This window comes from Marmota monax, unplaced genomic scaffold, assembly GCF_021218885.2.
Source record: "Marmota monax isolate L192 unplaced genomic scaffold, Marmota_monax_Labrador192_F-V1.1 WCK01_AAM20220418_F8-fsc00198, whole genome shotgun sequence".
Lineage (NCBI taxonomy): Eukaryota > Metazoa > Chordata > Mammalia > Rodentia > Sciuridae > Marmota > Marmota monax.
This window is the reverse complement of record NW_026693558.1, coordinates 2,970,901-2,997,696: the sequence shown is the minus strand read 5'-3', so window position 1 is coordinate 2,997,696 and position 26,796 is coordinate 2,970,901. Positions and strand designations below refer to the sequence as shown.

Genomic DNA, 26,796 nt, shown 5'->3' with positions numbered 1-26,796 from the left:
AGTGTTAATAATCTTGGCAAGAGACCAGACAAATTAAACAAATGGATTTCCTGCCCCAGTGTCTTGATATGCAAAGACCTGCTACTTTGCCCCCAAAACAACTCTGGAATAACTGCAGCTTTTATTCATTTGCTTCAATTAGGCTTTTTCTTTTCTGGAACATTTCTTGCTTATGCACATACAAGATTAAAACAATAACAATAGAATTCAAATGCTTGATAGATTTTATTTTTATTAATCAGCATTAGCCATTAAGAAATACCAGTTAGCCAGTAGATAAGTGTATGTTATTCCTTTGTACATAAGGTCTCTTTAATACATGTGATTTAGAAGAAATAGAACATGTTAAAATATTAAATATTTATTTTTAATGAAAGTATCATTTGAATTTGAGCACTTTTTAAAAAAGATTCTGTTATGATTAAAATTGTAAAACCCAGAAATATTTAAATATATTTTCCAATGTCTTTCAAATTTTGAATGGGTAAAGGATAGAATCAACGAAAAGGTAGGGATAAAGGAAGAAGAGATAAAATACTGTTAATCTGTTAAAATATTTTTATACAATAATATTAGGATTCTAAAATATCACAGGATAGCTTGTCCATACTTTGCAAATTAAAGATCCACATTGGCATTGTTTATAGAACTATAAATAATTTATATTATTTTATAAACAATTTATTTATTTTATATTATATAATTTTACATTATTTTATAGAATTGTTTATGAGGTTGAAGTAAAAATCAAAAAGTAAGAAAAGCCACTGAATATTTTAAAGTTTTTTTTATATTTAAAAATATTGATGTGTAACACACTAATTAATTCCCTGTGTTTTCATCTTACACTTAAGGGAGATTTCAGATAAGTGTATCCCTGGGCTCACCCCCTCCCTCAGCTGCTATTTCTTGTGATTGTACAAGAGACAGCAATTGTCTATTCCACTGCTCTAAGTTCTATTTTCTTGCTAGGAAGGAAGTGGAAGAGGTACTGTAGGGCACAGGACTGGTAATGTGGAGGATGAGTTGAATGTGTTCCATCAAAAATTGGTGATGCTGAGCAGTCAGTATTCTAAGTCTTTTTCATGGACTTCACATACCAAACATGCAGTGTCTTGGCAATTTGCAAGGTATGGAATAATCTAAGGCAAGGCAATATCCCTGATAAACTTAAATATTCACTAAATTCAGTAGTATTTAGTTTATACATACATCTGTAAAAGGCTTGGGAAAGAATAGGAACTGAGATCCACTGTGTGATCCCTGTGTGTCTAGCGCCTTGATCAAACTTACTTAATCCAGACTTTCTGACAAGTATGTGGGGAAGCTTTTGTTGAGTTCAGTGACTTGACAACTCTGAGTAAGTCCTTTAATTCTTTAAGAAAAAGCTATGTGAAAAGCAACTCAGTTTCACATGTTATCGTTAACATCACCTTGGATCCTGATTATGCTTGGAAGTCCACTCAGACCATCCCTCTCATTTACAGTGGAAGTTGCAAAGGTGCAGAGGGGTGAAGAGACTTCACCAATATGAACTTCTTGTCTCTTTATTTTCTTATTTATGAGCCAAATATACCTTACTGAGATGGCTTCTAATGATGATGGGATGAAATCACAAAAGATTAAAAGACTGAAAAGAAATATTTTCCTATAGCAGTTCTCCAAGGGCATCTTGTGTAGCATCCTGAAGTACAGGGTGACTTACAGATCAGGACTCTGATGCTCCCTGGACATGAAGAGGGATACTTCCTTTACTTGTCATGCTTGATGGCCCAGCATCTTACTCCTAGAGCAGAACTTTTAATTTGGAAGTGATTAAGAACCAATCTCTACTTTCAAGCTACAAATATTATTGAATTTTCATTTGTGGGTCTTACTTTCTCCTTTGAGCATTTTCTGGAAACCCTTTAAAGTGTTGTTTTACTAATGCTGTTAGCATTAAGAAGTTACAGTTCCAAGAACATATAAAGTTCTAATTTGTTGGAACTTAAACCTTAATATTCCCCCTTGAGATAAATTTTTAAATAAAATTAATTGCATTCAGATCTGTTATATAATACTGTCATATTTGAAAATGATTTAGTCAACATGTGGTATACATGTGTTTTAATAGAGATGTCATTGAAGATATTTTCTCTAGAAATGTCCAAAAATGTGTGAGAGTGACGGTTGGAACTATCACAAAAAAATGTCCTTTTAATGGATGAGAGACTATGTAGTTACACAAGAGTTCTCACTTTTTGCTCAACTTGTTTGTAAATTAGTTACAGAAGCTCAATATTTTGTGAAGACACAGTCTGCTGTTATCTCTTCTTTTGCTGCATAAAAGTAAAGACTTAAAAAAAAATCACAGTTTGTTGAACTGAAAATGCCATAGGCCAGTTGAGGCAGTAGAGGGTGGAGAGGTAATTGCAATATGCTGTTGTGAGGTATAATCATAGACCACAACAATCTTGGAACCTCTCTTTTTCCTATTTTTTAAATTTAGGGTAACTTTCTCTGTTTTGCAAGGGGAAAAATATGTAGTTCATATAAATCTCATGCAGCTCCAACCTTCCTGTCTTAAATAACCATTGGTGAAGTTTTTCTTGTACCTGTGATACTGAAAGGAATCTGAAAAGCAAATGTAACTAATGGCCCATAAATATCCTGTTTTCATGGGCTTCTGAAGTGTAGAGGAAGAATCCTCAAGCCCTTAAAAACAATTGCACTCAAGAGATTTGAGTGTGGTAAACAGAACATCCTTTGTGTTTTAAATCTGCCATTTGAACTTGGCCATGGGACTCTTAGGCCAGACAATTGTAACACTTTCTTCTCCCTGCAAAGTCTTTACTAGTAAAAATTTGAGGCCACCTCAATCCACTGTAATGTGTGTATTTTAGCACTTATATAAATATGCTTGAATTATTTAGGTAAATCCTTTAAACAATTTCTTCTTTAAAGTGACCTTTCCCAGTGTTTTATATCCAATTCTATTCTCTTCATCTCTCACTCTTCTAGTAAACTCCCAGGGAAAGAGGCTTGATCATTAGTTCTCTCCCTGGATTGCTTCATTGTTTCTCCTTCATTGAGAAATACTGCTATTCTCCTGAGTAATAAAATAAAACTTCAAATTGTTAACTCTTGTATAATAAGGTTGCTTAATGTTTTTTTTTTTTTGGTTTTAATTCAACTACAGAAGAATTTTAAAAATGTATTTTTATCCACACACATACTTATGCATGTTTTCCTGAACACTGAAAAATCAGGGCTATTACTGATAGGTAGGATTAGAAATTCACCGGGAAAAGAAGAATTATTTCCCTTAGCAATTTCAGAAGGAGCAGGATGATTCCAATATCCAGTAGGTTCTAAGTAGTAAGTTAGCTTGTTACTCTTTCATGGATGCTATTAGAAGACAAGAGAGTCCTGATTCAGAGACAAAAGACTTTATTATTTCTAGCACCACAAGTAGCATGTGCTTCAATTTGTTCCTCTGTGCTCAAGTCCAGGGTGGGTGAGGGGACAGATGACTCCATTGGCCTTAATGGATGCTACATGTGCAGTAGGTTTGCTTTGCAACCTGAGAACATGAACAGTCCTTTCCTAGACTCTCTTTTGGGTGAGAAGTCTTATGAGTGGTTCTAGACAATGGCCTGTGAGGGCATCTGATGATAGAAATACTCATATGCCTAGATTAACATGAGACATGGATAAAGCCTGCGGGGAAAATGGTTATAACCTCTGTATTTTAATCATTTTTATCTCTTTTTAAAGGAAATTTCTATTTTGTGAGACATTCATTATATATATATAAACATAAAAGATTAGATAATGTAAGCCATTTTATATTAGTGTGACATGCATTCAAGTGTTTTTAACCGATGCGTGATAAAAACCATTTTGTTGACAGCCGACTCACAGGATGAGTATACACTAAATACATTTATTGTGTTTTTGTTGTATGAGATAGGTGTTTAGTTACTTTAATGGAGAGAACACACCAGGATTACCGATTGCTGTGAGGGAACATTCTCATTAGGAAATAAAGAAAAATATATATGATATATATGTATAATGTGATGTGTGTGTATTAGAAATTGATTTGTGTGTTAGAAAAAACATCAAAGTAAGAGATGTGAGGTTTGCTATGTGTGGCCCTTTAGAGGGGTAGTAACTATGCTGATGTAAAAGACCTTTCTAGAATCAACTACCAATTCAGTGTATATTATGTATATTATGTATATTATGGAATTTGATTTCTTACTTACCTTTGCTTTTCCTTTTCTTTGGAATGTCACTCTCTGCTGCACTGTCTGTCACACTTTTGTTTTGTCTGTGTGGTGTTGACCACATATCATCTCTGCTCTGGGGACTTCCCTGAGACTACTGGTCTTCTTTTGCTCTCACATGGTACTCAAGAGTCTGTTATACTGGCTTGTCATGATTTTTCTCTTCTTAACTCTACACAGTGAGCTTCTTAAGGGCTGACACCAGGTCTTGTTTTTCTCTGTATTACCAGGTACCAGTCAATGTTTGTTAAATGGATTAGTAATTAATATTAAATGTGAATTGATAATTCATTTTTTTTGAATTATTGGTTAAATTTAGTGAAAGAATATAAAGAGAACTCCAAAGTTGTGTTGGTGAAGATCTGTAGGCTCTACAGTGGTTCTGTTTCTGACTAAGGGGTATTTGTATTGATAACTTATCTATAAAATAATGCTCATATAACGAAGAAACTGAGTTAACAATAGCTCATCTGAAAGTGTTTCCAGTCCAAAAGAAAGGGAAACTCTGGCAGGTTTTCCTTTGAGATAATTTCATAAATGGTTGCTAGATTGTTAAGCAATTCCTAAAATCCTACTTAACACCATGAACTTGAAATCTAGATATGATGTTGCCATTCTATGTCATTCCATGGCATAAAACTATCAAACTGTGTCTTGTTGCTTAAGATAATGTCCACAGTCCTGAATACAGTGCACATATGAACTCATTCCTGCATCATTTTTGGACGTGCTCTCCCCTTTACCACACAGTCACTCTTTCACTTCCTATAGGGTCTCAAGCTTCTTCCCATCAGAAGAGCTTCATGAAGCGACTTCTCCTGGAGATGAACTACCAACCCACTCTTAACGCACTCTCACTCAACCTTCAGGCCTCAGCTCTAAGTCCTCACAGAAGCTCTCCCTGACCTTTAGGCCAGATGATGTTACATTATATGCTACCATATGATCTTTCTTAGAACTTGATAAACATGGATTGCATCCACGTGCTTCAACCTGTAGCTGGTATTAAGCAGGTGCTCAATAAATATTCAAAGAGTAAAACCAGAAATGTATAAAGCTTGCTTGATATTATTGAATAGATGAAACTTGGGATGCTCATATATCTGTTACACTTTACATCTGTAAGAATAAAATAACTTTATACTTCTGTCCCTGCATAAGTGAAATGTTACTAATATTGAGTTAAGGTTCTGTCCCCTCTGTTTACTCCTTAAGCAATCTCATTCAGAGCAGCAACTTTTAAAATCACCATTACTCAGAAAACTTTCAGATTGGTATCTTCAGTCCAAGGTTCTCCCATGAGCTCTAGATCCATTTTTTCTAATTGTCTGATTGACACCTTTCCATGAGTGTCTCAAAGGCACATCTAACTTGATTGTGTTAGTCAGGACATTGCTAGTTATGGTCACAGACACTGCCCCAAATTCCATTATCATAGCATATAACAGCCCAGTTCAAGGTTTCTGGTCAGCAAGCAGCTTTCTGCATGGTGATATAGGGAAGCTGACTTCCTTTGTCTCAGGTTAACTCTCTTAAGGTTTTTAGAATTTTGCATGAGGCCAGAGAGTGGAAAATGAGAGGATAAGAAAACACACTGCTTTTTCATCTTCATGACTCAGATATGACACATGGTACTCTTGTCCATATTCCATTATTGAGAAAAAAATCACATGGCCCTCATTAATGCAGAGAGGTGGGGAAAGTTGGCAAATACAGATGTTCACTGAACACCATAGCTTAGCAACACTGTATGCTGTAGGTTGTCAGTTGTTTACCTTATTGATGGCATGGCGGGCTCAGAGCATCAGCTCGCCACTGCTGCCTAGCGTCATAAGAGTATTGTATTGCATATTGCTAACCCAAGAAAGGTTCCAAATTCAAAGTAGCTTTTCTACTGAATGTGTATCACTCTTACATTGGAGTAAAGTTGAGAATCCATCAGTAGAGCCATTTTAAGTTGGTCCTGTAATCTGTTGCAGTCCTGATAGTGCTGCTGATTCCCACAGTAACTGGCCATTGTGGAAGGTCATGCACACAGTCTTGTCTGGCATTCATCTCTGACACATTCAACATGACCAAAATTCAATCAATTTCTCAGAATAACCAAAGTTACTAGCCAATTAAGAAAGCAAAAATAGTCAAACCTTGGACCTATTTTACATGTTCCTTATTTCAAATAGTGCCATATTTCTGTATAAGCTGGGGACAGAGGGATTGTTCTTGACATCCTCTTCCTGTTAGATCTGTGATCAAAGAAGTCTAAGATCTGTGGCTTTAACTAATGACCAAATCTTAATGCCTCCTAAACAGTTTGACTCAGGCTCATCTCTCTCCTGTCCTACTTAACACTGCCACCCTCCTCCCCTGGACCATAATTGCCTAACTTCTCTTCCTCATGATCTCTAGCTCCCCTATTGTCTTACATAGCACCCAGGGTGACTACTTAAAAGGGAGATCAAATAGCATTATTCCCCTGCTGTTAACACTTCAAAGCCATCCTGTCACTTTGGGCATAAAGGCAAAACAATTGACAAAGACAGCCAGAGCTGGCCCTTACCTTTTCTCACTCCTCTGTACTTTTTTTCCATCTGTGTCCAACCTGTCTTGGGGTGTTCTCCATACTACTATGAAGTTATTTTTTCCTTTCCTCACCTGGTTTGCACTCACCCACTCTTGCCATCAATGTAGACTATGTGGCACTTCCTCAGGAAGGTTTTTTCTGACCTCCTTAATCAGGTCCACTTAACCCATTTAAAAATCTTAAAGCAACTAGTATTTCTCTGAAAGCATTTTTGATAATCAGATTTCTGCATTTTTTGTTGTGTATTGGATAAATATCTGCACACTGTCTTTTTGTTCAATTTTGTCTCTTAAATATCTATGTCACAGTGCTTGGCAAATGATCAGTGTTAATGATTCCTTATTGAATTGTTGAGTGAATGAATCAGTGAATGACATGTTGTAGCTACATGTTTTTGTATGCATATTTAAGGTTACTGTATGGAACAATTTAAGTCTTGCAAAGGTCAAGGCATGAAGACCAGAAACAAATTTGTTCTACTTAAGAGATTTTACATCTGCTCTTTACACGGTTGAAACTTTCTCCCTCTCTCTCTCTCTTTTTTCTTCTTACTGTTTCCTAGCAACACATGTTGCTATTATCACAGGATATTATACATATAGTGTAAGTATTGCATTTATCTATTCTGAAATGATAAACTTGCAATCTTATTTCCTAAATATATAGTTACATTAGTTACATATAACATATATACATATTTATGACATTTTCTAAAATAGTTTTGTATATTTATATTGTGCAATATTTAAATATTTTGTAGATAAAAGTTTTCTTGGCAATAGCATTTATTTTTAATTTCTGGTAAAAGTTTTCCTAGTGTCTGAATACTTAGTTTACCTTTTTTTTGCTGAGGTTGCTGTCCTGTGGCAATTTGACTGTTCTATATTGAAGACTTCACTTTTCAGAGCAGTTTCAGGTTTACATGATGTTAAGAGGAAGGTAGAGAATTTTCCACATTCCTTCACCCCCACAAATACATAGCCTTCCCCATTAGTATTGTTCATTTTCGGGGTGGCATATTTGTTAACATGAATGAATCCACATTGACACATCATAATTATTATTAGAAGTCCTGAGTTTATAATAGAGTTCACTCTTGATGTATCTTCTAGGGATATGGAACGTGTAATGAAATATTATACAATTTTTCAATGCCCTAAAAATCCTCTGAGCTCTACCTGTTTCTGTCTCCTTTGCTCAAACCCCACAACTACCTACTCCTTCAGAAATTTTTCTTTTTTTTCAGAATGTCATATAGTTATGATCATATAGTACATAGCCTTATATGCATTTAAGGTTTCCCATGTTTTTTTCATTGCTTAATAGTTTATTTCTTTTTAGTGCTGAATATTTTTAGCAACAGAGGACATTGTCTGACTACCATAGTTTATCCATTCACCTGCTGAAGGACGTCTTGGTTTCCCTCTCATTTTGGTAATTACAATTAAAACTGCTTAAACATCTGTGAGCAGATTTTTGCGTCAAAGTTTTCACCTTCTTTAGGTAGATGCCAAGAAGTGAGCACAATTACTGGATTGTATGGTGAAAGTATTTTAGCTTGGTAAGAAACCATAAAACTCTCTTCCAAAGTGACTGTACCCTTTTGCATTCTACCTGCAATGAATGACTACTTTTATGTGGGTCTATTTCTGAGCTGTCTATTCTGTTCCCTTGATTTATATGTTCTTTTGCCAGTACTGCCCTGTCTTCATTATTGTAGCTGCACACTAAGTATTTGAAATTGGTTAGGTTCAGTACCCCAATTTTGTTTTTCTCCTTCCATATTGTGTTGTCTAGTCTAGATATTTTGCCTTTCCATATAACCTTCAGACTAAGTTGTTAATGTGCTTAAAATAACTTGCTAGGATTTTTATTAAAATCCCCTTGGCTCTATAGATCAAATTGAAAATAATTGGTATTATGAAACTATTGATAATAGGAAAATTATGAAGAACAGAAAATTATTTTATTTTTATTTGAAATTATTATATTTGAAAATAATCTATTTATGAACTTGTAATATCTCTCAGAGTATGTTATTTTTCTTTATTTTGTTCATCAGAGGTTTGTGTTTTTCTTCATATGGAAAGATCTTACAAGATCTACATGAGGAAACTGTAAAACTTGGATGTACACAATTCATGAGTGTTTAATTTTCTGAGGTGCTTATGTGAATGGTGTTGTGATTAAAATTTCTAATTCCATTTGTTCATTGTTGGTGTATAACAAAGAGCTTGTCTTTTTCTTTTCTTCTTCTTTTTTTTTTTTTTTTTTCAGTGCTGGGGATCCAGGCCAGGGCTTTAGCCATGTTAGGCAAGGGCTGTCACATGAGCTAAACCACAAGGCACTGACTTTTGTTTGTTAACATTATATTTTACAACATGCTAGATTCAGTATTTTAGGTCCAGAATTTTTTTTCCTGATTTTTTTTCATATTTTCTACATAGACTGTCAAGCCATCTATAAACAAAGAAATTTTTATTTATTCCTTCCCACTCTGTATAATTTTTATATTTTCTGTGGGTGGAATGCTTCCTGCAAAACTCATGGAGAAATTTGGTTGCCATTGTGGCAGTGTTAAGAGGACATTGTAAAGTAATTAGTGCTGTGATTAATTCCCATGGTGGGATTAATGTCAGTATGAAAGAATGACTTGAGTGCTTCTTTGCCTCTTTGCCCTTTGACCTTTAGCCACAGGAAGACAACAGTAAGAACTAGTCACCAGATGCTGGTGCCTTGGTCTTGGACTCCCCAGCCTCCAGAAAAGTGACAAAATAGTTTTCAATTCTTTATAATTTACCTAATCTCAGATGTTATGTTATAGCAGCACAACATGGACTCAGAAGATATCATTTTCTTAACTTATTGAATTAGCTAATATTTCCATTATGAAGTTGAAAAAAGATAATCAGAGTAGACATTTCACCTTGTTCCTGATCTTAGAGGGAAAGCTTTCCTTTCCTCAACATTAAAATGATATCAGCTATAGGTTTTAGGTAGATATTAATTATTAAGTTGAGAAAGTTATCCACATTTCCTAGTTTACTGAGTTTTTAGCATCAATGGATGTTGGATTTTATCAAGTACTTTTTCTGGCAGTGTTGATATGAATTTGTGATTTTAAAATTATTGATATAATTTCTTTAATGTATACATACCTATTCAGGTTGTCTGTTTCTGTGAGCTTTGTAAATTATCATTTGAAGAATTGGTCCATCTCATATTGGTTATCTAATTTGTGGGCTTAGAGTTCTTCCTAGTATTTTTTTTTTTTTTTGGTACTAGGGACTGAACCCAGAGACACTTATCCACTGAGCCACATCCCCAGCCCTTCTTGTATTTTATTTAGAGACAGGGTCTCACTGAGTTGCTTGGGGCATTGCTAATTTGCTGAGGCTGTCTTCCTAGTATTCTTTTATTATTGCTTTAATATCTATAGGGTCTATAGTGATGTCCCTTCTTTCATTTGTAGTATTAGTAATTTGTGTCTACTCTTTTTTTTTCTTAGTTAGCCTTGGCTATACATAGCATTTTTAATGATTTTCCAAGGAACCAGCTTTTGTTTGCATTTATTTATCTATTGATTTCTTATTTTTTTTCAGTGTCATTGGTTTCTGCTCTAATTTTTGTTACTTCTTTTCTTTATTTCATTACTCAGTAATCTCCTCTTTTTATAGTTTTCTAAATAGACTCTAGTGTTAGATGGTGTTAGATCTTTCTTATTTTATAGCCACACTGTGTTTTAAGTGTGGTAATAATAGGCGTTAGATTTTCTTCCTAAGGTCTATTGTTCAGGTGTTTGGCTCTGAGATCTTCATAAAGCCCATTTCTAATATCTTGGCTTTTAGCTTATATTTCTGTGTTGCTCTGTGGACACCCAAACAGAAAAACAAAACAAAACAAAAATCTTTTTAGAGCATTTAATTAATTGGAAATTCAGAAAATATTGTTTTTCTGCAGTTATAACTCTTGTATCTACCACCAGCTACCCTTTTGCTATATAAAATTTTTAAAAACCCAAAGGAAATTGATTGGCTTTATGATTTTATCATTTGACAAGAAACACTGTTGTACAAGAAAGCATGAATAACCTTTTTAGTTCTTAATATTTTTTTTTTATCTTTCTTTCAGCAGTTTGGCCATGGATTCAGAATGAAGTACAGCATATAACTCTATTCTTTGTTTTCACAATATTAAGACCTTTTTTAAAGGGAATTATATGATATGTAGAAATATAATCAGGGTACTTACTTTTGCATCTGATTCTTGGTATTCTAAACTAAGAGCCTAGAGTGGTGTTGTTTTCAGTTCTCAATGACCTGAGGTTGTTTAGTATCTCTGTAATGGTAGGAAACCTTCTCACTGACTGTACTCAAAGTAAACTGAGACCAGAACTGTTTCTTTATCTAAGGCATAGATTATATGTAGCCTCATTTGAACTGGAGAAATGAAAATAAAAAATCAGGTTAAATTCATTAACTCATTTTACCGACTTTTCCCTATATCGAATTTCAATCAGTTGCTGTTATTATTAAATAATAAAACAAAAAAAGAAATGTATTTGAAATTCCACATTCCAATGGTTTATTAAGGAAACAGATCAATTTACTCATGTTTAGATTCTCAGGCATCCTGGTCATAATTATTATTTACTAATAAATAGAAAATGAGATTAATTTATTTACCATCTACCTATCTATACATCCAGTGAGAAAAGTAGTTACTTTCATTCATGGATATGCTTTCCTCTCACAGCAAAAGAGCAATCTTTTTTTCCCCTCATTTTTATATATATTTTCTCTTGTACATTATGTAAAATATATGAGGTTTCTTATTCTTCAATTTTGAAGAGGCTTTCTATGTGAGGCACAGAAATACATCACATTGCATAAAATGGTGTATTCTTTATTTTGTGGTTTGGATCCTATAGCCATTTTTCACACTTAAATGCAGTGAACTTATCTCCTGTCTAAGATAGTTGGGTTGCCTTCTGCTACTGTTTTGTAGAATTCTACAGAAATTCTCTCTTGGAAAGTTATTTCACTTTAATCATTTACATTTCTGCCTGTGCTACTTAAGTTTCCCTTCTCTGGCTCCCTCTGGGGTTCTGGTTGGGTGTACCATGGTTGCACCTCACCCGAATCTCTGTAGTATATTTTGTGGTAATTATAAGCATTGAATCACACACTCACCTGCACATATTGATAAAACTATGCATTCTCCATACTATAATATTACTGAAAGAATGAAAACAAAAAATATACTACAACACAAAGAATAAATATCCACCAGTTAACCTTAGTATTAATAAATGATAAAATGAGCAAATAAATGGGATTTTTATGGTTTGGATGTGAGGTGTTGCCTAAAAGGTCTTGTGTTAATGTAGGGATGAAATGATTAGATTATGAGAAACATGACCTAGTCAGTGGATTGGTTTATTTGATGGATTAGTAAATTGAAAGTAGTACTGTGCTTGGTCATAACTGTGGGCACTTGGGTATGGCTGGAGTAGGGGTGTTGTTGAGAGCTTGCCCTTGTGGATTAAATCTTACCCTCTGGCTCCTCCCTCACTCTCTCTGCCTCCAGGCAGCTGTGAGCTGAGCAGCTTTTGTCCCTTATTACTTTCTACCACGATGTTCTACCTTGCATCAGGCCCAGAGCACACAATCAGCTGATCATGGATTAAGCATCTGTAACCATGAGCCAAAGTTAAACTTTTCCTCCTCTAGGTTGTTCTTGTCAGGTCTTTTGGTCACAGTGAAGAGAAGCTGATTAACATAATGGGGGTGACCCAATCCTTCCTTCTAGAAAGAGTGTCACATAATAGACACTCCTGGCTCTGGAAGGTGGATCATAATTCCCTACCCTTCAGTGTAGGCGGGAAATGGCAAATGATTAAGTATGGAAAGTGGAAAATAGTGAATGCATGCCAAGGAAAGCTGCAGTAAGAAATCTTAAATAGTGGTCACTAGTCATGTATTCCCTGATACATGGTACCATCAGGACACTGCATGTCTGAGGTGTTCTGCGACTAAAACCATAACTTTCCATCTCATCAAAAGAGAATATCAGACAAATCCAAATTGAGGGACTACAAAATACCTGACCAATAGTCTTCAAAACTGCCAAGGTCATGAACAGTAAGGTAAGATGGAAACCACTGTAATAATTGGAAAGAGATGGAGGAGACATGATGATAACATGCAGTATGGCATCCTGCCTTCAGTCCTGGGTCCAAAAAAGGACATTAGTTAAAGCCTGGTGAAATCTGAATCAAGATGTAGCTTAAGTTAACAATATCGTACTAATATTGGTTTCTTGGTTTTGACAAATGTACCTTGATTTAGATGGGATAACTCAAAATTCTTTATTGGCTTCCCTGATCAAAATCAAATCCTTAAAATGCTCTCACAGTTTTTTCCTGTTGTGTTCTTCAGTTTAATGTTGAGCTCTTTCTTAGAGGAAATCTGAGGTAGTGTTCATTTCTGGGTCACTGTGGAACATTCTGTGCTGTGGAAAGTGAGAGGAACATTGCTTTTCAGCATATTCCAAGAGGTCCTTATACACAGAATTGGTGACACTGATTGTGGGAAGTTTTGTAGAACAAAATTGCCTTTGTTTTGAGGTGAAGGACAAATGTGTAAAAGAAACTCAGGGCAACTTTACCTGTTCAGTAGAATCTTGAGAAGAAAACAAGACTTTGAAGCAGTGGCACATAATGGGAGGAAAACTTCACCTGAAACAGGGGTTTTCAGAAGACAATGGCAGAGTGCCTAATGCAATATTTCTTAGAAATCAAATACCAAAAGTTTGCTTAACGAATAAAGTAGTGACTTTTAAATTTTTACTTTTATCTTTGAGGGAAAAAGAACAGGAGTAAAGTAAATATAATACTTTAATAAATGCATAAGCCATTTCCTGAAGTCAACCATTTTTTTTTTTGTTTCTTAAATACATGAGAAATGATCTGAAATGGTTTTGAATGCTATTTCATAAACTTTCCCATATGGACCTTTATTTTTCTGCATTTATTACCTCATAAATTCTGAGGAATGATTTATATAATCTGAGGTTTCATTGTCCTTCCAGTGTTGATCAAGACAGCAATAAGCTAGTCTTTGATATAAAAGTTATAATCTTATTCATCCTGCTGCCATCTCAATGAAGTAGCTATTATTTGGGTTGTGTCAAATGTCTGCTCTTACAAAGGTTTTTGATTTTATGTTTGGGAAAATATGATGCCGTAAAATGCTATTTGATAAGAAATAGCTAATATATTTATTTCGTTTCCCATACAGAGTCAAAATAAATGTGCCTCAGGCAAAACAGTCTATCACATAACACAGAAAGCAAACACAGTGCATAGAGGGATCATTATGTTAAAGCAGTGTTTTTTCATTGCATTTCTACTCAAGGGGGTTGAGGGATCTGGGAATCATTTTTAAAAGAGTAATTGCCTTTCACATGTACGTTTGAAATCAAGTGTATCTTTCAAGAGCGTGTGATTTTTATTCTATGTGCTAGGAAAAAGCACTTTACCTCCCAATGTTAAATTTCAAAATTCATTCTTTCATCCTTTCCATTAGGATGTTGCTAGCAATGTCAAGGATATGGATAGAGACTCTCTGTCACAAGTTAACCTGTAGAATTGCTAGTCATACCTGGCTTCCAGCTCCATCTGCACCATCACTAATCCTGTTCTGCTTGAAGTCCAGGGTGCACAGTCATCCAGTGCTGCTCAGTGGGAGAGAGCCTCAGTGTCCTATTTCATTAGCCCAGGTATCCATGGGCAGTACAGAGCACATGCTCCTACCTTATACATTGTAGAAAGAAATAGGGTTTTAGAGAACAAATGGTACTTCACAGTCTGAATTTTCCGGATGGGGTTGTATTTTAGTAGCAGAACATTTGCTTAGCTTGCTTGATGCTGTGGGTTCCATCACTAGCAGTATACACACACACACACACACACACACTCAATCTAAATACTCAAAATAATAAAAAAATTAAAAAGTCCAAAGAGAGCCTTTCAGAAGAATTTTACAACTTATAATATTTACAATTAATATATTTTTTCAGTAATTTAATAAAATTCTCTGGAGTTATTTAAAATGATTTATTCAAACCTCATATGTAAAAGTTCTTTCAATTCAAATTGATTGATGGACAGCAGAACATTTTTAGGCAGTTTCTAAGTGTGTCTAGCAAGAATATATACTCCAGTCCTATGCTCTGTGTTGGGTTACACATAGCAATTTAACATTTATAAAAGCATTTATCTGTTGGTTTTGTTTTCATTTAAAAAAATAATCTGAGTTTATATTTCCATTAATAGATCAATCATTTTCTATCTTTAAGGATTTATTTTCACTTCACTGCTCACTAATCCCCGCCCCCCACCCCCACCATATACTTGTTTTTAGCACTTCAGTCAAATCAGTCAAATTATGGTTGCTTGTAGGATGCTAGCCAGTAACTGTGCTTTTCATAACTGAATGGTTAAAAGTGCTTCCTGTCTCCTTTTTGACTCATGAAGTATTTATTGAGAGATTATTAACAGAGGGAATATAGAAATGAATATGACAGAAAATGTTCATACATTCAAAATGTCATTTTATAATATCAGAAGCCACTTAAAGGATATAAGTAAATTTAACAGAAAAAAACACTTCAGATGTCAAAAATAATTATCAAAATAAATCCCTTAAAAATAAAAATGTCCTGTTCAGAGAACTTTGCCTACATCTGATTAAAATGAATTTTAAATTTTTTCCATGTTTTCAACTGCATAGGTGTTTTTTGTGCAGTATTTTGAAGTAATAATCCTCTCTTAAATATTTCTTCCGTAGTTTCTTTATAAATTGTGTAATTCAATAAATATGGCAGGAACTTATAATTGACAAATGCTTTGTGTGTATGTTCACTTCCAAGTATGTTTGATTCTCTGTAATTACTACTATTATACAAAGACTACTTAGGCAAATATTGTATTCTTTGTGTATGATTTTATGATGATCTAAAAATATTTACTTTTTAAACCCTGAAAGTTATATTCAGAAAATTTACATATAAATTATATCTCTTGTGCCAAAAAAGTTACACAACACATAGGAAAAAAATGAAACACAGTTTTTACCTTTCAATCATAGATGTATTTTTAAGCTTGCCAAACTGAAAGTAAAGAACTCACATTTATAGCAAAATAGATGTTAGATTGAAGGCAAACATAACTTTTTTGCCATGATTTTTTATTAGTTCATTTTAGATATATGTAATATTGGGTTTCATTTTGATATATGTTTACAAGCATGAAATAAGAGTCCCCAGTACTTCCCCTTTTCCTCCATACCTTCCTCCTCCTGTCCCCTTTCCTTTACTGATCTTTCTTCCATTTATGCACAGTTTTTAAAATTAGCACATTGTGGATATACATAAAGGTGAAATTCACTGGGGCATGTTTATATATATACATAGAAAAGTCTGATCAGATTCATTTCACTATTCTTCCCTTATCCTGCTCCTCCACCCTTCCCCTCCATTCCCTTTCTCTACTTATCTCTCTTCTATTTTTTTTTTTTTTTGAAGCTTTTCTTTGTTGGAAGGCTTTTAATAGCTGCTTCATACTTATTGCTTGATGCTGGACTGTTTAGGTTTAGGTTTTCTACAGTCTTGTGGTTTCATTTGGGTACGTGATATGTGTCTATTGAAATTTGTCAATATCTTAACTTGGTTATGTGTTTATAATTTTAACTAAGTGCTCATACAGGTATTAGCATTCTTTCAAATGAAGTAATCATGGATATCAAACATCCAAAATATGTTTGAGTAATTGTCCTGTTTTGAAACATACATTATAATGCTTAGAAAAATATAATTGAAATATCAAAAATGTACTCTTCATTTTGGGGACCAAAAGGAGGGGAAATGGTTCTGGGATTTCTATGTGGCAGGTAGGACCTGATGTGTGTGTGTGTGTGTGGGGGGTAGATGTATGTATTATGGTGCTGTGGTTCAAACCAAGGGTTGAGCTTCATTATTAGTCCTTTATTTTTTACTTTTGAGACAGATTCTTGCCAAATTGCTGAGGCTGGCCTTGATTTTGTGACCTTCTGTCTCAGATTATGGAGTTGCTGGCATTACAGGCATATGCCACCATGCCTGGTCATTAGTTACATTTGATAATTTATGTGCCTTTAATTAATGTATTCATTATTGTTGCCTGTAGGTTTATTAGAAAAATATTCTAAGTATAATTTAGATAAGATCTTATAGCTTTATGAACTATTTCTAAATGAATGAATTGCAATTAAATTAATTTTTTTTTCTCTGAGACCATTAGAATTATTGTTCTTTCCATTTCATAATTACTTTAGGTTGCAGACTATCAGAATTTGTGTATGTGTGTGTGTGTATGTGTGTGTGCAATGTTATCTAATAAAAACCCCCAAACTAGGGCACTCTAGAACCATAGCATAACTGTCCTTTTGCACCTTCACTAAGAAAGTTGACTATTCTGAAAACGGTGGAGGAGGTAAAGGAGTAGAACAAATATGCTGCTTTTTTTCTCAGGGGGGGCTACATATCTTTGGGAACTTTGACATAGCATTCTCATTGAGACCAGTTTATAGGTAGAATTATTTCATAACAAGGTACTTTAGATATCCTTAACTAAATTTTCTTGGATGGAGTCCAAAATTAACTGGCCTACTACCAAACTCTACCTTATAGTTAATGTTGTAGTTGTGAGATGTCAGAGTACTGTATAGTATATACTTATTTAATAATTACATAATGATTAAGTATAGACAAGTAAGACTGAAGGTAGTGCCCTGCTTCACAATTATATATAATGTATTTTTCTTTTTTAAAATGGAGCAGGTCTCTGCCATTTCACTTCAGGGAAGCATTCAGTTGTGATGGTAAGTCATACTTCAATAACTTTCCTTTATGACATCCATCCATCATCAATAGGAAAGCTGTACTCATTCTGGGGAAGATTCCCAGATAAAACATTCTGAGTAGGGCTTCCCATCTCCAGAAGACAGTAATATAATAAAGAGTCAGATGAACTACTTCACTTCAGCTGCTAAATATTTCCCAATACCGAGACTGCTGAAGATATTTAGAACATTTCAGTCATTTTCATCAGCAGAAGGGAGAGTAGCAAAGCTCACAGATGCCATAGCCCAGGGATCCTCCATCATCGTTAAGATCTTGGCCAGAGTTTTCTTGGATCACTTGTCATGTAACCTTGTCAGTCATGCATTTTTGAAAGCAGCTATAGCATGACTTACAGAATGATAGATGCAGAATGGGTTCAGAAAGTAGCTTTGAGAACTCCATTTTGTTGGCTTCTAAACTTTTGGATACTGTTAGTAAGAAATGAGCAAATTCCATAATAGGGAAGTGGAAGTTTTAAGTAGCCCACTGCAACTTTAGGAGTTTCTGTCTATGGACATCAGTAGCCATTTAGTTTGGTTCTTTTCCCATATCTTCAAAGGGGAAACAATTGCTGACAAGATAAATAACTTCATTTATTTTGAGAGATTATATACAAAAATTAATTTATTATATGCACAAGTTTCATGGGCTGATATAATAAAGTGCCACTGATTAGATGACTTAAACAGCAGATATATATTTCTCACAGTTGTATAGGCTAGAAAATCCCAGATCAAAGAGCTGACTAATTCAATTATTTTTTTAAATTTTATTTATGTTAATTAGGTATATATGACAGCAGAGTGCATTTTGATTCATTGTACACAATTGCAGCACATCTTTTCATTTCTCTGGTTGTACATGATGTAGCATTGCACCATATGTGCAGTCATACGTGTACCTAGCCGTCTCATTCTACCATCTTTCCTTCCCCCATGCCTCCTCCTCATCCTTCCTCCACTTTGCCCAAATCAAAGTTCATCCATTTTTCCCATACTACACCTTCCCCCTGCTCCCATTATTGATCAGCATCCACTATCAGAGAGAACATTTGGCCTTTTTTGGGGGGGTGGGGTGGGGGATCGGCTTACTTCACTTAGCGTGATATTCTCCAGTTCCATCCATTTACCTGCAAATGCCATAATTTTATTCTCTTTTAATGATGAATAATAGTCCATTTTTATATATATACCACAGTTTCTTTATCCATTTCTCTATTGAAGGGCATCTAGGTTGCTTCCACAGTTTAGCTATTATTAATTGAACTGCTAGAAACATTACTGTGGCTTCATTACTATAGTATGCTGATTTTAAGTATAGGGTATATACTTAATTGGGTGTAGACCAAGGAGGGGGATATCTGGGTCAAATGGTGGTGTCTAAGAATTTCTATACTGCTTTCCAGATTGGTTGCACCAATTTGCAGTCCCGCCAGCAATGCATGAACATGCCTTTTCCCCCATTCTTGACAACACTATTGTTGTCTGTATTCTTGATAACTACCATTCTGACTGGAGTGAGATGAAATCTTAGAGTAGATTTGATTTGCATTTCTCTAATTACAAGAGATGTTGAACATTTTAAAATATATTGGTTGATTGATTGTATATCTTTTTCTAAGAAGTGTCCAGCTTCTTAGTCCATTTATTGATTGGGTTTTTTTTTTTTTTTTTTGGTGTTACGTTTTTTGAGTGCTTTATATATCCTGGAGATTAGTGCTCTATCTGATGTGTGTGTGTGGCAAAAATTTGCTCACCAAATGTAGGGTCTCTCATCACCTCATTGATTGTTTCTTTTGCTGAGAAGAAGTGTTTTAGTTTGAGTCCATCCCATTTATTAAATCTTGATTTTATTTCTTGCACTTTAGGAGTCTTGTTAAGGAGATCTGGGCATAATCCCACATGATAAATATTTGGGCATATGTTTTTCTCTGTTACTTGCAGGGTCTCTGGGCTAATTCCTAGGTCCTTGATCCACCTCAAGTTGACTTTTGTGCATGGTGAGAGATAGGAGTTTAGTTAAATTTTGCTGCATATGGATTTCTAGTTCTCCCAGAACCATTTGTTGAAGAGGCTATCTCCAATGTATGGTTTTGGTGCCTTTGTCTAGTATGAGTTAACTGTATTTATATGAATTTGTTTCTGTGTCTTCTTTTCTGTACCATTGATCTACATGTCTATTTTGGTGCCAATACCATGTTGTTTTGTTACTATAGCTTTGTAGTATAGTTTAAGGTCTGGTATAGTGATGCTTCCTGCTGCACTCTTCTTGCTAGAGTTGCTTTGGCTATCTGGATCTCTTATTTTTCCAGATGAATTTTGTGATTGCGTTTTCTCTTTCTATAAGGAATTAGGATGGGATTTTAATTGGAATCACATTGAATCTGTATAGCACTTTGGGTAGTATGGCCATTTTGACAATATTAATTCTTTCGATCCAAAAGCATGGGAGATCTTTCCATCTTCTCAGGTCTTCTTCAGTTTCTCTCTTTAGCCTTCTGTGGTTTTCATTGTAGAGGTCTTTTACCTCTTTTATTAAGTTGATTCCCAAGTATTTATTTATTTATTTATTTATTTTGAGGCTATTGTGAATGGGGTAGTTTTTCTAATTTGTTTTTCAGAGGATTCATCAATGATGTAGAGAAATGCATTTTATATCCTGCTACTTTGCTGATTCATTTATTTATTCTAGAAGTTGTCTGGATCCACAAGTAAGTTCTACAAGACTAACAATGAAGAATTAATACTAATACTCCTCAAATTATTTCATTAAATAGAAAAGGAAGGAACCCTTCCAAACTTCTTCTGCTAATCTAATATCATCCTGATACCAAAACCAGGCAAAGACACATCAAGGAAAGAAAATTTTAGATCAATATCCCTGATGAATATTGATGCAAAAATTCTCAATAAACTTTTGACAAATTGCATACAAAAACATATTTAAAAAATAGTGCACCATGATTAAGTCAGGTTCATTCCAGGGGTGGGAAGGCTGATTCAACATACGGAAATCAATAAACATAATTCTTCACATCACTAGAGATAAAGATAAAATCACATGATTATATCAATTGATGCAGAGAAAGAATTTGACAAAATACAGCACCCTTTCATGTTCAAAACACTAGAAAAACTAGAGATAGCTACTATCTGTGCTAAACCCAAGGCCAACATCATCCTAAATGAAGAAAATTGGAAGCATTCCCTCTAAAACCTGGAACAAGACAAGGATGCACTCTTTCATCACTTCTATTTAACATAGACATTGAAACTCTAGCCAGAGCAGTTAGACATACAATATAAATTAAAGGGATACAAATAGGAAAAGAAGAACTCAAAAATATCATTATTTGCTAACAACATAATTCAATCCAATTCTTGATGAGGATTGTTTATGCTTTGTAGATGGCCAGCTTCTCACTGTCTTCACATGGTGCAGAGAACACATGAGCTCTGGTGTTTTTTTCCTCTCTTAAAAGGGTATTGGTCCTATCAAATTTGTGGCCCATTCTCAGGACCTCATTTGACCTATATCACCTCCTCACAGCCCTTTCTCCAAATATGGTCACATTCCATGCTTCAATATTTGAGTTTGGGGACACGGAAACATTCATTACATGCACTAAGTAAATGACAAGATTAATATATTCTTTTGGACATCACTATGCATCTGGACATACTTGGCAATAATGACTTCTTTGATTCTCTTCTACCAAGTTTAGAGGATTCTAAACTTAGTCCCCAACCCCCTTAGAAAATTACCTGTGCCCATGCTAGAGGATCATTCTTGTTCAGAAACTAGGGACATCTAAGTGTCCTTAAGCTAGGAGTTCAGGTGAATCCTGAGGTCTATATGTCTGAAGTTTTGCTCTGAATTTTTACGTGGGTTTAGGAATGAGCCTTCTTCACCTTAATCTAGCCCAGTCCTATATCTCAGCCCAGGAACTAAGTCTTACCTACTTAGTACTACAATCTTGCCAATAATCTCTCATGTTTCTTTATTAAAGAATAAAATGCTTATTCTTCTTCCATTTACCAGTTGCTGTCCTAAAGTTAAGAACCACACTTGTAAATGATAAATTCAGATCCCATCCTCAACATTTCTCTCTGGATTGGACACTAATGTTTTATTGGCCTGAAGTGATAGCCAACTAGCTAATTTGTTTTTCTGGTTACTCTCTTATGTGGTACAGACCTAATTAAATAGATAATTTCAGTATATCATGGTAAATGCTAAAATGAAGACGGGGTTACAGGATAATATGATAGATGGTAAGATGACCAGACTTGACTTGGATGGTTGAACAGATTCCTGAAGAAATGCATACTTATTTTGTGTCCTGAAGATAAATAGCAGTTAGATAAAGAGGTAGAAGAGTGATTGTGACCATTGGAAGCACATGTTCAGGGTATGTTGAAAAGCTAATTGTTTGATTAAAGTATGGATTGTGAATGAGGAATTATTTCTACCTATATTTACAAACATTTTTTAGGTGCTGAAATTCTGATTTTGAATTCTCATTTTTGTAGGATTATATCTATTCACTGCCTGCATCTCTTACCCAAATCCCCTTTAACTGATGGTTTTTACCAAATATCTGTAACTTGTTTCCCCTCCATGACTTCTAGGCAGCTAACATATCTATGTATTTTCTGACCAGATGAAATAAATTTCAGGCCATTCTAGGCTTATATTAACATTAGGACATATATGTGAGGAAGAGTGGTCAATCTTAAGCTTGGACATGTATGTGCTCATTTATCAGTGGTGTTGTCCAAAGGAAGCAGCCTAACCAGGTTTGATGGCAAAGCTTGCCATATTTATTCATTATACACCAACATCATAGAACTCTAATATTGGGAGTAGGAGACCATCTAATCCAAGTCTTGCCATGCAAGTCTAATGTGGCAGTACCTGAGGAGAAATAGTTTTGTGTTGTTACCATAGAGCTACCACATAAATGGTCAGTGTCTACTTAAGAAAAATTTCTTAGGGCTGGGGCTATATCTCAGTGGCAGAGCACTTGCCTAGCATGTGGCATGCACTGGGTTCGATCCACAGCACCATATAAATATAAACAAATAAAATAAAGGCATTCTGTCTATCTGCAACTACCAAAAATTTTTTTTTGAAAAGAATTTTATACAGAGGTATACTCTTCATCAAGAATTATTTCCAACTTGGAATAATTTGAAGGATGAATCACAGGCCTGTGGCTAAATCTCAATTAAGCTGAACTAGATTACTTAGTTTGAGTGACAGAGAGAATATCAAACAAAAGAGTTCAACTTTTTTCAAAGAAAGAAAATTTGCTTTAAGATGTTATTTGAGAAATTGCTTTAAATACCAATTGAGTAGGAATCTTTGGAGTTTTTGAGGGGACATTTTAGGCTTTTGAGATAAATAGATGTTGAAGTGGAATATTCTGATTATGGGTTTATACTTGGAGTAAATCGATATATGTACTTTTTTTTTTTTTACTCTGGTAGCTTGCTACATTTCTGAATTAGGTCTGAATACAAATGCTATCAAATATGAAATCTTCTCTGACATAGCACAATTCAATAATATAAAGAATCCAGTCATCTGTGATACTTTTTTTTAAAAAAGCATTGAATTCAAATAGCTTAAAAGTCTTTTGACAGAAATAAAAATGTTATAACTTTCAAACATTTCATAAGTAGACTTGTAGCCATCAAAAAGAATACAAAAATGACATGAGAAGTACAGATTTAAAATTTTTTTGCTTTATGCAATCTTATCTTTTTATATTTTTGTCAAATACTTTATTATCTCAAGTGAGTTGCATAATTTTATTTCTCTTTGTTGTCCTAATTTTAATGATATACCTTGTATTTCTAGATTAGTAATACAGAAGAGGTCACTATCAGTAAAGATAAAAAGTTCCAAGTAAAAACCTTAAGGGCAAAGTTATATGAAATATGTGTTTCTGTTTTTCAACTTACAAAAAAATTAGTTTTTCCGAGCCTCTCCAAATACTCTATGTTCTTCTTCAATGTAAACCTGACCAAGTGGTTCTGACTCATGTTCCTCTGTCTTCCTCTTTGAATTCTGCCCACTCTAATTTTATATAAGTATATTTTGAAAGCTTACTTTTTGTGTGAATATTTTATATGCATCTTATTTTCTAATCATGTAGGAACTTTTAAAAAAAATTCCATCAAGAAAATAAACTTGGAGCAGCATATAATGTGTACATGCTGATTTGGAATTAGGTTCTCAATTCTGTCATTTCTGGGTGTATGTAAACCTGAATGTGGTAGGAAAGATGAATGGCTGGCACAAATGAATTGTTTCCTTTGTTTACTTAATTCTTCATAGGTTAAGGGTATTTCTACTCACCTGACACCATAAATAGGGTTGTTCTTTACCTCACTGCTAACTAAGTGAGCCCAATACTTGTTTTTATTCTTATCAGATCATGTTGCCAAGTAAGGGATACAGATATTTATAGTTATGGGCTGTTTTTATTTGAAATCTCTACCCCATGGGCTTTGCTTAAAACTCTCTAGCATGACTTGTAGACATCTGTTGCAAAGACTCTAGTCCTTTGTGATTTATGTTTTGCATTTTAGAGGTGATATTATCTCAAGTGTGATGAAGTAAGTGGGATGTTAATAAGAATAAAAATGATTTTTATAGCAACATTGCATTAAGGAAAATTAGGTTGATAGAGGATGCGTGAACAGTAACATTCTTTAGAGAAAAAAGTAGCAAGCAGCATTTGCACATGGACTCCTTGTCATTCCAGTATTCTTTAAATCCAAGCTTCTGGATGAGGATGCTAGTGAAGAATAATGCTGGAAATGTCTTTTCTATTGGTACTCCCATCTTGTTAAAGTATGAACATGTACACACACACACACACACCACCTACCTTTGTCTCTCTATTATTGATTGTTTTATTCACAAATATTCAGTAGTGTCCAACTCTGTTCTGGGCATTGGGCTAGAGATAGCGTTACAAGAATGATTGTGACCTATGGCACATTCTATGTAGCATTGTGTAGGATGGTTAATATCAGAAAGAAATTGTGAACTAGGCACAAATTTTTGATTTCAGAATTCTATACATTGGTTAAAATACTAATAACTCCCAAATGTGCTTGTACTTCTTTCTGAAATAGCCACTGTCCCCATTATCAATGCATATGTGTCTACCATAGTGAACAAGTGTACCCTCCTGGTATGGGGTTATAGATATGAGGTGTCCCCCAAAACCTCATGTGTGAGACATGTAAGAATGTTCAGAGGTGAAATTATTCGATTTTGAGAAATGTAACTTAATTTATTAATCCACCAGTATAGATTAACTGAGTAGTAATTATAGACAGGTAGGGTATGGCGGGAGGAAATAGGTAATGGGTCTGTGACTTTGGGATTTATATTTTATCACTGATGAGTGGAGTTCTCCCTCTCTGCTTCCTGGCTGTCTTGTCCTGAGTTGCTTTCCTCTTCCAAACATTTCTGCCATGATGTTGTGTTTCATCTTGGGCCCAGAGCCATGAAGTCAGCAGAATATGGACTGGAACCTCTGAAACCTTTTGCCAAAATAAACTTTTCCTCCTCTAAGTTGTTGTTGTCAGGTCTTTTGGTCACAGCAACAAAAAGCTGACTAAAATGCCTCCTAATGAACATGTACAAAAGGAAAGATTCTATAGTTTTTGAAGGCATTTTATTACAAACTGACTTGGGGGAATTCTCAATTTATGCAATGCAAATTTACTGAAACATGTTGAAAAGGGATTAGATCTTACAGCAGTAATGACCTGGTTTTTCTTACCTCATATTAAAACCTTTCAGCAAAATAGAAAAAAAAAGTATAAATAGTTGTAGTGTTCAGCAAAGGGATCCGAAGGATGTTATGTTTCAGTGCATCCAATCAAGTGGCACATATCCCAAGAAATGGAATATTGTGCCAGAGATTAGAAGACCAGGTCCTGGTTATTATTGTATGACATTGAATATATCGTACCTTCCTAAGAATTTCTGTCTTCTTATTGAAAATGATTAAAATAAATTAAATCAACACCATCTTTTTCAAGATTATTTGTGAAACATACCCAAAATTATACCTTAAAAAATTTAAAAATAAACATACTCTTACCACACACACACACACACACACACACCCACACAAGCACACATGCACAATTAATTTGTGAGAGTAATTTGTAAACTGACAAGAATTATGCAAACGTATCATTTTTTTGGAAACTTTTGTGCCAACTGTAACCCAGAGCTCTCAGTGTTCATGTTAAAATTGATGTAATTCAAAGTCAGATCTATCAGCCTAAAGACATGGTATTTTACACTGACTGGACTTAATAATTTCCTAAAGAGACTAAAAAAATGGTACTGGTAACTGGATTGGAACATTTCCATGCTTACAATTACATCAAAACAAACCCCAGTATTATGTCTAACTATGATGTACTAATAAAAAAGTTTAAAAATATCACTTCATAGGTAATGGTTATGGGATAGAGTAGGAAAGCCCTATTGTTAAAGCTCCCCCCATAATCCACCATGTATTAGGGGGAGAAATGCTCCTTTAATTGTTAAATTCTTAAAATATATGGACTTTTGTAAGTGGCTAGGCAGCATCTTCCCAGCTCTGAAAGCAATGAACACTATCTGTAGCCAAGACATAAATAGCAAGTATTCTTCATCAGAAAGTCATCAAAATGGTGAACACTGCTGGATGAAGGTGGAAATATTGAAATTATGGTTGTGAAACTGTTTTCACCAATGCTTGAAAACTATTTGTTTTTTGGTTAAAAAATTACCTGTGATTTAGAAACCTGTACTGGCATATATCTTAGATTGATAAAGAGCCACAGCCGCCGTAGGATACCGAGATAAAGAGATGAGGAATCTGCAGACTTGTGCCAGCACAGTATGATTCTAAAGTGAATATGTAAATGGGTGCAGTGCTGCCCATTATCCCAGATAGGAGAGAAGGCCTAAGCAGGA

General features: G+C 34.6%; 1 protein-coding gene across 3 annotated transcripts in view; it reads left to right on the top strand.

The window, feature by feature from the left end:
* Nkain2 (sodium/potassium transporting ATPase interacting 2) overlaps nt 1-26,796 on the top strand; it is a 979,120-nt gene that overhangs the window by 23,653 nt on the left and 928,671 nt on the right. The gene's annotated exons all lie outside the window — the stretch shown is intronic.